This window comes from Azolla caroliniana, unplaced genomic scaffold, assembly GCF_043228905.1.
Source record: "Azolla caroliniana isolate FFs.n. ecotype wild unplaced genomic scaffold, voAzoCaro1.0.p SCAF_22, whole genome shotgun sequence".
In the NCBI taxonomy this organism is placed as follows: domain Eukaryota; kingdom Viridiplantae; phylum Streptophyta; class Polypodiopsida; order Salviniales; family Salviniaceae; genus Azolla; species Azolla caroliniana.
The window spans coordinates 4,897,519-4,907,008 of NW_028230457.1; the positions used below are offsets into that span (position 1 = coordinate 4,897,519).

Genomic DNA, 9,490 nt, shown 5'->3' on the forward strand with positions numbered 1-9,490 from the left:
TTGCAGCCTGTGGGCTGCCGTGGTTTTTCCCTTACTTTGGGTTTTCCACGTAAACATCCTGTGTACTCTTCTCTCTTCTGTGTCGAACATCTATTTCCCGTTTTCTGTGTATGATTCTAAGCTTGCTTGTGGCCGAGCGTTGCGAAGCGTTTTAGTTCCCGTCAGAACAACAATATGTGATGGAGATCAACAAGTTGATGAGCAACTAAGCAAGATGTGCATATTAACAAGTTGAAGGCAAACTAAACAGAAATCAAGATCTAAGACAAAGTGTGAGAGAGAGACACACAAAGGGGCCCAAACAGAGTAACTGTATTATTCAAATGTTACAGTACAAAAGAATGGAAACAATAGTCTTCTCATAAACTAGGTTACAAGCTTAGTATATATAATAACTAAACTAGGGCAACTGCCCTTTAGTCTAATTACAAACATGTCCAAGTGGGACAGTGTGAATATGTCCATTATACCCCGTATTCGACAAGTTATATGTTGTGTGCATATGCGTGATAGACTTTCAACTTTTTTCAGTAGCATTATTGCTGTTAAACAAAGATTCCCAATCTCACAAACTCTATTTGTTCTATCCATTGATGAATTGGAAGAAATCATTGCCAAATTTGTAAAGGAAGAAGTTGTCATCAGGAATGTCATCATTATGCTTTTGTTCTTCGCAGATGATGTATTACTTTTTGCAAATACCTTAGGATATGCACAAAAGCTTATGAAGGCATTGGAAAATTTTGCATGCATACTAAATTAAGTGTCAACATCTCTAAAACAAATATTATGTTTGTGAAGCGCCAAAAAGAAAAAGATAAACCATGCATTATGTACAATAATGAGCCACTTTAATGTGTGGAAAGCTTCAAAATCTTGGTCTTGAAGCTCTTTCAAATTGAAAACGATTACTTGCGGAAATGTTAGAAAACTGAGAAAGCAGAGAATACACAGAGTACACGGGAGAGACAGAGAGAGCAGAAGGTAAAAGCTATATCCAAAACAATATAAACACTCTCTATCACTTACAACTGTGCTCAGTAGCATTATTTATACAAGTCCTCGTGGGACTGACAGAAGTACCGCGTACTTCAATGCTCACACAAGCATCTAACACTTACTACGAGACTATAACTGCCTAGTAGTCTAAACTAATACTAGGCTTCTGGTTACCGATTGGATCCGGCTAACCGGCTCTATTGCTTGCCAGTTTGGTTGCTCGTCGGCTTACCGATCTGTCTCGCTCACCGGCTCAGGCTTATCCAGCCGATCCGGCTCCAGTTGAGCTTGTTGCTCAACACTCCCCCTCAAGCTCAACTTGAGGTTGGATCCTAGTGTCAGCCTCTATGGCAGTCGGTTCTTCCAACTGACTTCTCTTAGCATCGCTCCGCCTTGCTCGCGCTCCTTGTCCAGTCCGGTTCTGTTTGACACGACCCTTCTGGTTCTGCGCGTCTCGACCTTCTTGGTCGGCATGTCTACTCAATAGGCCCCTCTCAGCTCCTTCGCTGCTATGACTCCGGTGCTTGCCGATCCGTCGGCTCCTCCGCGATGGCATCGACTTTCGTTGCATCTATGTCTGCTTGGCCTCCAGTTGATTCGGTTCATCTAGATCCGTCTGTTGGTCCGAATCGATTGTCCCTGATTCGTTCCAGCTCTTGTCCGAGACGGTATCCTCCGACTCGTCTTTCGGTTTAAGGCCCTTCACCACATCATACCACATCCGGGTCTTGGCCTTGCTTCCATCCTTGGCTTCTTCAGCCTCCTTGTCTCCCCCTCTTCCGGTTCTTCCCTTACCAGTGTCGGCAACAGTCTCTTTGCCTTTGCCCGTTCCGGCAGTGTCTTTGCCCCTTCTTCTCCCCCTCAAGTGCGGCACGTCGAGATGTTGAACACCAAGCATGTCGGTAAAGTGTTGCAACTTGTCTGATCCGAATGGCTTGGTGAAGATATCGGCAACTTGCCGATCCATGTGAACATACCGTAGTTCAACTTCACCGCTCAGGACCCACTCACGCACAAAGTGATAATGCACTTCTATGTGCTTCGTGCGAGCATGGAACACAGGGTTCTTTGCGAGTTGCATGCTGCTGATGTTATCACAATAAATCGGGATCGGGGTCGGTACCTCGATCCGCAAGTCTCGTAGCAGTTGCCGAAGCCAAATGGCTTCACAGGTGGCAACGGTCGTGCCCCGATACTCAGCCTCAATGCTTGACAGAGCCACAGTTGGTTGCTTTTTGCTGCTCCACGCAACAGCTACGCTCCCAAGGGAAAACATAAAACCGGAAGTGGATCTGCGATTTGACGCATCGCCAGCCCAGTCGGCATCCGTGTAACCGACTAGCTCTACGGTTATACCTCGTAGGTATAACAGTCCCCGGTCCTTCGTGCCACTTACATATCGCAGTATCCGTTGCGCGCACTGAAGGTGCTCCACGATCGGCTTCTGCATGAACTGACTTATCATTCCGACCGGATAGCTGATGTCAAGTAGAGTGATAGTCAAGTAAATAAGGCTTCCGACAATTTGTCGGAACCGTTTGTCGTTGCAGGCCGGTCCGGAGTTGGGACAAATGCCGAACTTGTACAGCATATTCAAGACGTAATGTCGTTGTGAGAGTAATATGCCGTTGGGGGTTCGGATCACCTCGATCCCAAGAAAATAATGAAGGTCCCCCAGGTCCTTCATCTCAAATGCGTCCGACAACTAGGACTTGACGCGGTTGACTTCTAGAAGACCCAGTCCGGTGATGACTAAATCATCAACATACAACAGGATACATACCGAACCGGCTGAGCCTTGCCGGATGAACAACGAAGAGTCAGAGTTGGAGGCCGCAAACCCCATCTTACGCAACCGGTGCATGATCTTCGCATTCCAAGCTCGAGGGGCTTGCTTCAGGCCGTACAACGACTTCTTTAGCCAGCATACCGCCGACTTGTTCATCTCCAATTGAAAACCGGGGGGCTGAGTCATAAAGACTTCTTCTTCAAGATCACCCTGAAGAAACGCATTCTTCACATCCATCTGGTGAAGATGCCACCCCCTTGCTGTAGCAACCGCCAGCACCACACGAACCGTCGTCATCTTCACTACCAGAGTGAAGGTCTCGTCGCAGTCGATTCCATGGGTCTGCGCGTATCCCTTCACCAGTAACCGGGCCTTGTACCAGTTAACTGAACCATCGTCGTTGTACTTTACCTTGTACACCCACTTGCATCCGATCGGTTTACAGTGACGGGGAGGGTCAACTAGGTCCCATGTCTCGTTGACATCAAGTGCCCGCATTTCTTCCTCCATAGTGGCACGCCAATTTGCGTCCTTTGCCGCTTCTGCGTAGCTCTCCGGCTCACACACTTCCACCACCTTAGTCATGTATGCATAGTGATGCGCCATGTACTCATTGTACCCGTACCGTTGGACGGGATCCTTCTGGCGGGTGGACCGGCGTAACTCACCGTTACCCGGTTTGAGGCCCTTCTTGGCCGGTTCGGTCTTCGTTGCCGAAGATCCACCTTTCTCCTTGCCAGAGTCGGATGCACACCGATCCGACTCATCATTGCCGGTTTCAAATTCCGGTAGCTTTTTCTTCCCTTTCTCTTTGCGCGTGAACCATCTCCTCGATTCCTTGCGCGGGGAGAGCATGGCAGAGTCTCCACTACTCGTCGGTTCCTCATTGGATTGGTTAGACTGACTCAGTCTTTCGTTCGGCCCGCTCAACCGAAACGATTCCGGACTCTCATCTTGAGTCCACGCTTCATCATCATCTACCTGGGCCGATTCAGGCTCACTAGCCTCATCCTCCGGCATCAGGTCGGATTCAAAAGTCGGAGCCGGTAAGGAGTACCACGATGCCGATTCATCGAACTCGACATCTCGACTAACTCGGACCTGCTTTGTCCGGGGGTTATAACACTTATAACCCTTTTGCTCTTGAGCATAGCCGATTAGGATGCATTTTTTCGATTTTGCATCCAACTTCCTCCGCTTCTCATCCGGTACATGCACATATGCAATGCTACTGAAGATCTTAAGGTGAGCGACCGGTTCTTCCTTTCGGCAACCCCGTTCTGTTGCGGTGTGTATCTGCAGCTGAACTCTCGCCGAATTCCCTTTTGTTGTAGATAACTGTTGAATTGGCCGGAAAAGTACTATTTTCCACCATCCGACCGTAGACATTTGATCTTCCTCTCCGATTCCCGTTCCACCATGCTTTGGAGACTCCGGAAACACTCGAAGACTTCACTCTTCCGCTCAATGAGGTAGATCCATGTTTGCGCGTATAGTCGTCGATGAAAGAGACGAAATATCAACTCCCGCCAAGACTAACATTCTGTGCCAGTTCCCACACATCCGAATGGATAAGGTCGAGCTTGTTACAGCTCCGGTTACGTTCGGTGGGGAATGGAATCCGGTGTTGCTTCCCGAGTTGGCAGGCTTCACATACTTGGGCCTTCCGGCCGCTGAACTTCGGCAAACCGAAAACAACTTGTTTTGCTTGCAGGTCTTGAAGCCTCCGGTAATTGACGTGGCCTATCCGCTTGTGCCACAAGTCGATGTCCGATTCGACCTTCTATCCTTTTGCAAACAGAGCGGTGCTGACGTCATTGGTGTTGAGGATAAACATCCTCCCGTCTTTGTGCCCTTGCACAATAATTTGGCCCTCTTCCTCGATGAAGCACCCGAGGTGCGTAAACCGCACCTGCATCCCTTGGTCGACGATCTGTCCGACCAACACCAGGTTCTTCGTGATTGTCGGAATGTGTAATACATTCATCAGCTTCCCTTTCTATCCAACGTGGCTTAAAGGGACTTCTCCGACGTGCACGATTGGGTGAGGAGTGTCGTCTCCGATTTCGACTACTCCTGGTTGATCCGGTTTCTCCAAAAAGGAGAACCACTCTTTGTGGCTCGTCATGTGGTTCAACGCACCTGAATCAACATACCACACTTCCTCCAATTTGGAAGTGGTCTTCTTCATCGAGTTCACCTCGTGCTTCATCACCAAGGTTGGCCCGTTACCGTTCTTGGATCCTCCCAATCCCTTCGCGTAGTGCGAGCTTTGCCGGCCATCCTTGCTGGATCCAAATTTGTCCGAATCGGTGCGTTTTCTCCAGCACTCGCTTTCTCTGTGGCCCTTTTTGCCATAGTACCAGCATTCCGTTGCAGTCTTCTCTTGCCGTCTTCCGGTGCCGCCATGACTCCCCCTGCTCCCGGAGGATCCGGAACTGTCGTCCACCACGCCCACGGGACCGATCCGCTTCCGTGTACAACATCTGGCTATTAATGGGTGCGCTAGTTGATGCACCGCGTGGTTCTCCTCTACAAGGAGCATCGACTGTAAGTCGAAAAATGACGGCGTATTCTCCCTTGTACATACCGTCGTTCAGAATGCTTTGAACTTAGATGCCAGGCCCCCAAGACAAACCTGTACCATCTCATCTTCCTCTACGGTAACGTTGATAGAGGCAAGCGAATCACAGATCTCTTTGATCCGGGTCGTGTAATCCGCCACCGACATGTCCTTCTGTCGGACATTGCTCAACTCCTATCAGAGTTGCAGCTTCCGAGCTGTAGTGCTCGCGGCAAAAACCTTCTTCAAGTTTCCCCAAGCCTCCTTCGGCGTCTTGGCGTCTCGGATGTGGCTCAGCAGCTGGTCTCCGACACTGGACGCGAAGCAGTACATCACTCTGCTTGCCGATTGTTCCCACACTGGGAAATCCTTATGTGCCGCATCAAGTGCTATTTCGTTGGCTCCTTCGACGAAACTCCAGTAGCCATGCCCAAGCAGGTACTGGTGCATCTTGTACGACCAAGATGTATAGTTGGATCTGTCGAGTTTCTCCACAGGGAGCGAGCTAGCCAGTCCTCTATCCATCACTTCTCTGTCTGTTGTTGTTACGACCTGTTAGGGTTTGCTTTCAAGCGTTTGTCGGTTGCAGAGGTTCTCAACCCTCGCGCTCTGATACCATGAAAATGATTACTTGCGGAAGCGTTAGAAAACAGAGAAAGCAGAGAATACACAGAGTACACGGGAGAGACAGAGAGAGCAGAAGGTAAAAGCTATATTCAAAACAATATAAACACTCTCTATCACTTACAACTATGCTCAGTAGCACTATTTATACAAGTCCTCTTGGGACTGATAGAAGTACCACGTACTTCAATGCTCACACGAGCATCTGACACTTACTACGAGACTATAATTGCCTAGTAGTCTAAACTAATATTAGGCTTCCGGTTACCGATTGGATCCGGCTAACCGGCTCCCCAGCTCACCGGCTCTGTTGCTTGCCTACTCGGTTGCTCACCGGCTTACCGATCCGTCTCGCTCACCGGCTTAGGCTTATCCAACCGATCCGGCTCCAGTTGAGCTTGCCGCTCAACACAAATCATAGATGAAATGATTGTGCTACACGCCGCTTAGAGGCAGGAAAGAGAGAATATTATGCATTTGAGAACATATGCAATCATGGAGATATTAAGTGTTGGGTCTTCAAGAAATACTTTTTTGACACTTTGGTGATACTAGTGCTTCTCTATGGGGTGGAAGTATGGGGTGGTAGCATCCCTAAATCTACTTGGAAAGAGTTTGAAAATGTCCAAAAACATTTTCTTACAATGTTTTTCGAAGTCAAGAAATAAAAAACCATACACCCTCCTCCTTGAGACAGGATCACATCCCATTGAGATCATGGCCATGAAAAGGTTTGTTGGATACATGCTTAAGGTTCAAAAAATTCCCTCACATCGACTTCTTGGATTTGCATGGAAAGCAAGCAAAAAGATCCAAAAGATGCATAAAAGGAAAATTTTGTGTTTCGGTTGGGTGCAAGATATGTAAAAATGGTTCGATTGCTGCAATGCAACACACTTGCTTCATGATGCATCACTAGATTCCTCTATAAATGAGGCCATTTTGCAACCCCAACTACAATTACATGGGACAAATGTGGAGGCTCACACTTCACGCATTATACAACACATGTTGCACCTAATTACAAAACCATATTCTTCACCTACGATGTGAGATGAGGTGTTGGGGCACAAGTGATGAGAGTGGTCGAGTATGCATGCATTGTCTTAAACATGTTCATGCCATGATATGGCAAGACCCAAGCCCATGACCTTATGTTACATGGGTCGAGCTCTTGACCATTAGACTATATAGTGTAATACGAAGAATATTATTTTCATTTAAGTTTTACTATAGAAAATTGATGTATATTCCAGATTTCTCTAGAACATTCTAGAAACTTCAAGAGTACTCCTAAGAACACTATAAAAGGAGGCACAAGGCATTATTTCGAACCAAATCGGTTCAATGCCAGTTTAAAGCCTCCTAGCTACTATTGTATACCCTCTTAACATAATATATATCTTTTGTTATCATGTGGTTGGGTTGTTGACATAAGGAAATGGTTTAGAAGATGGGGTGTGGATGATCTTCTAGAGCTTTTGGACAATGCTATGCAGTATGTAATGATTGAGGAAAGGTTGGTGGAATCATTAAGGATGAAGTGGGAGGATGCTAAGAGGACAAAGCTAGAATACTACATTGCAAATGTCAACCCTGAATGTTGGTCTCAATATAAAGCAAGAATGTCTATTGATCGTATCCAACCTTATCTCATTACCAATATGAGTACCAATGCTCATAGAGCCCTTACACTACTTCGCACTCGATCTCACAAGTTAGGTATTGAAGTTGCATCATGGTATCAAAATGTAATGAATTTGAAGACATGTAAAGTATGCAATGAAGGCATGGTAGAGGATGAATGTCACTTCCCCTTCACATGCTCAACATATAGTGCAATTCGTTCAAGATATGCTGACATACTAAGAGGGAGTGATAACTTAAGTGCCATACTTAAGACACCACCTAGAAGGTTGAGCTCATATGTGTATGCTTTACTAACACATAGAGCCTTTGTGCTTCAACGTATGAATACCCCTTCTTAGGAAGGAGACATTTATCAAGAACACTTATACTCTGGTCCCATAGGCCAAAATTGGCCTCTTTATGGACGATAAAAATTCTAATTCTAATTCTAATTCTCTTTCACTCACTCTTTCCTTCTCTTGAGAGTTCTACACCTCCCTTAGTACTAATCCTCATCTTTTAGTACTAATTCCTTCTCTGTCTTAGTACTATTCTTTACAGTACTTCTTTGTCTTAGAATTATTCCTGACAGTTCGAGAGTCTAAGTATGACACATTGATACAATGCTCTACCTTTGATCATATTTCACCATGCTTTCCACACATCTTCGACCAAGCCCAATGCTTGCACAAATTTCTATCACAACCGTGGATATTATGAACTCTCGATTGCAAAATTCATTGGTAAATTTCGTGAACATTGAGAGTCCCTACTCACTTTCACATATATCATGTGAAATGTTATATTTTCTCTCTAATAGGTCATATTTTACCTCGAAAGACGATAATACAATCTCTCTCTCTCTCTCTCTCTCTCTCTCTCTCTCTCTCTCTCTCTCTCTCTCTCTCTAATGGCAAAACTATTTGGATGTATGATGGAATCAAACACAAATGCATGGGCAAAAAGAAATGGTAAGAGAGATTATAAACATTGTAACAACATCCATCTATCACCTTGTCACCCTTCGAGTGTTAATGGAAGAAACTTGCTTGAGAGGTAAGGGTTTATATTTTTCCTTCGTAGATTTCAAGATAGCATATTGCTTATTATTACAACTATAATAGAGTTTATTCCAGTTGGTAACATTGAGATAACTCCTCATTTTGTTATGTCTTCTCAACACCCACAAGTTGTAGCTCTCTAAGAAACATCTAATTCTTTTGCTCTTGACCAAGCATGCAAAAGGGAGTTACATTGCATGAAGAGTGATAGATGTGAGAGTGGGCAAAAGAGAGTAAGAGTGTGCAAAGAAAGGAAGACAGAGACAGAGACAGAGACAGAGACTTCGGGGACATTTGATAAAATTGGAACGATACAAAGAAGATTAGCATGGCCCCTATGCAAGGATGACACGAACAAATAGAAAGAGAGAGAGAGAGAGAGAGAGAGAGAGAGAGAGATGTATGAAGTATGTATAGAGAGGTGAGATAATTGGGTTTCAAACCCAAGACATTGTGCTTGTAGTCTAAGGGTTATGGGTTCAACCCTTACATTCACAGTGGCATCTAGTGAATTAAGAGATATCTATGAAGTATATAATAGAGAGGTGAGTAAATTGAGTTTCGAACCCAAAACATAGGGGCTTGTAGTGTAACAACTTACCAATAGGGTAAGCTAATTAAGATAAAAAAAAGAGAGTTGATCAAGATGATATGAAGATATGTATGAAGTATGTAATAGAGAGGTGAGTAAAAGTGGGTTTCGAGCCCAGGACATAGTGGCTTGTAGTGTAGCAACTTACCAATAGGGTAAGCTAATTAAGATAAAAAAGAGAGAGTTGATCAAGATCATATGAAGATATGTGTGTAGCAACTTACCAATAGCGT

The 9,490-nt window shown here is 45.3% G+C and overlaps 1 non-coding gene across 1 annotated transcript; it reads left to right on the forward strand.

Annotated features, from left to right (window-relative positions):
* The first annotated feature begins 8,945 nt into the window (after nucleotides 1-8,945).
* On the forward strand, nucleotides 8,946-9,045 carry LOC147849863 (U6 spliceosomal RNA). Its single transcript, XR_015531749.1, has one exon. It is a non-coding gene; the product is annotated as a U6 spliceosomal RNA (small nuclear RNA).
* The last annotated feature ends 445 nt before the right edge of the window (nucleotides 9,046-9,490 follow it).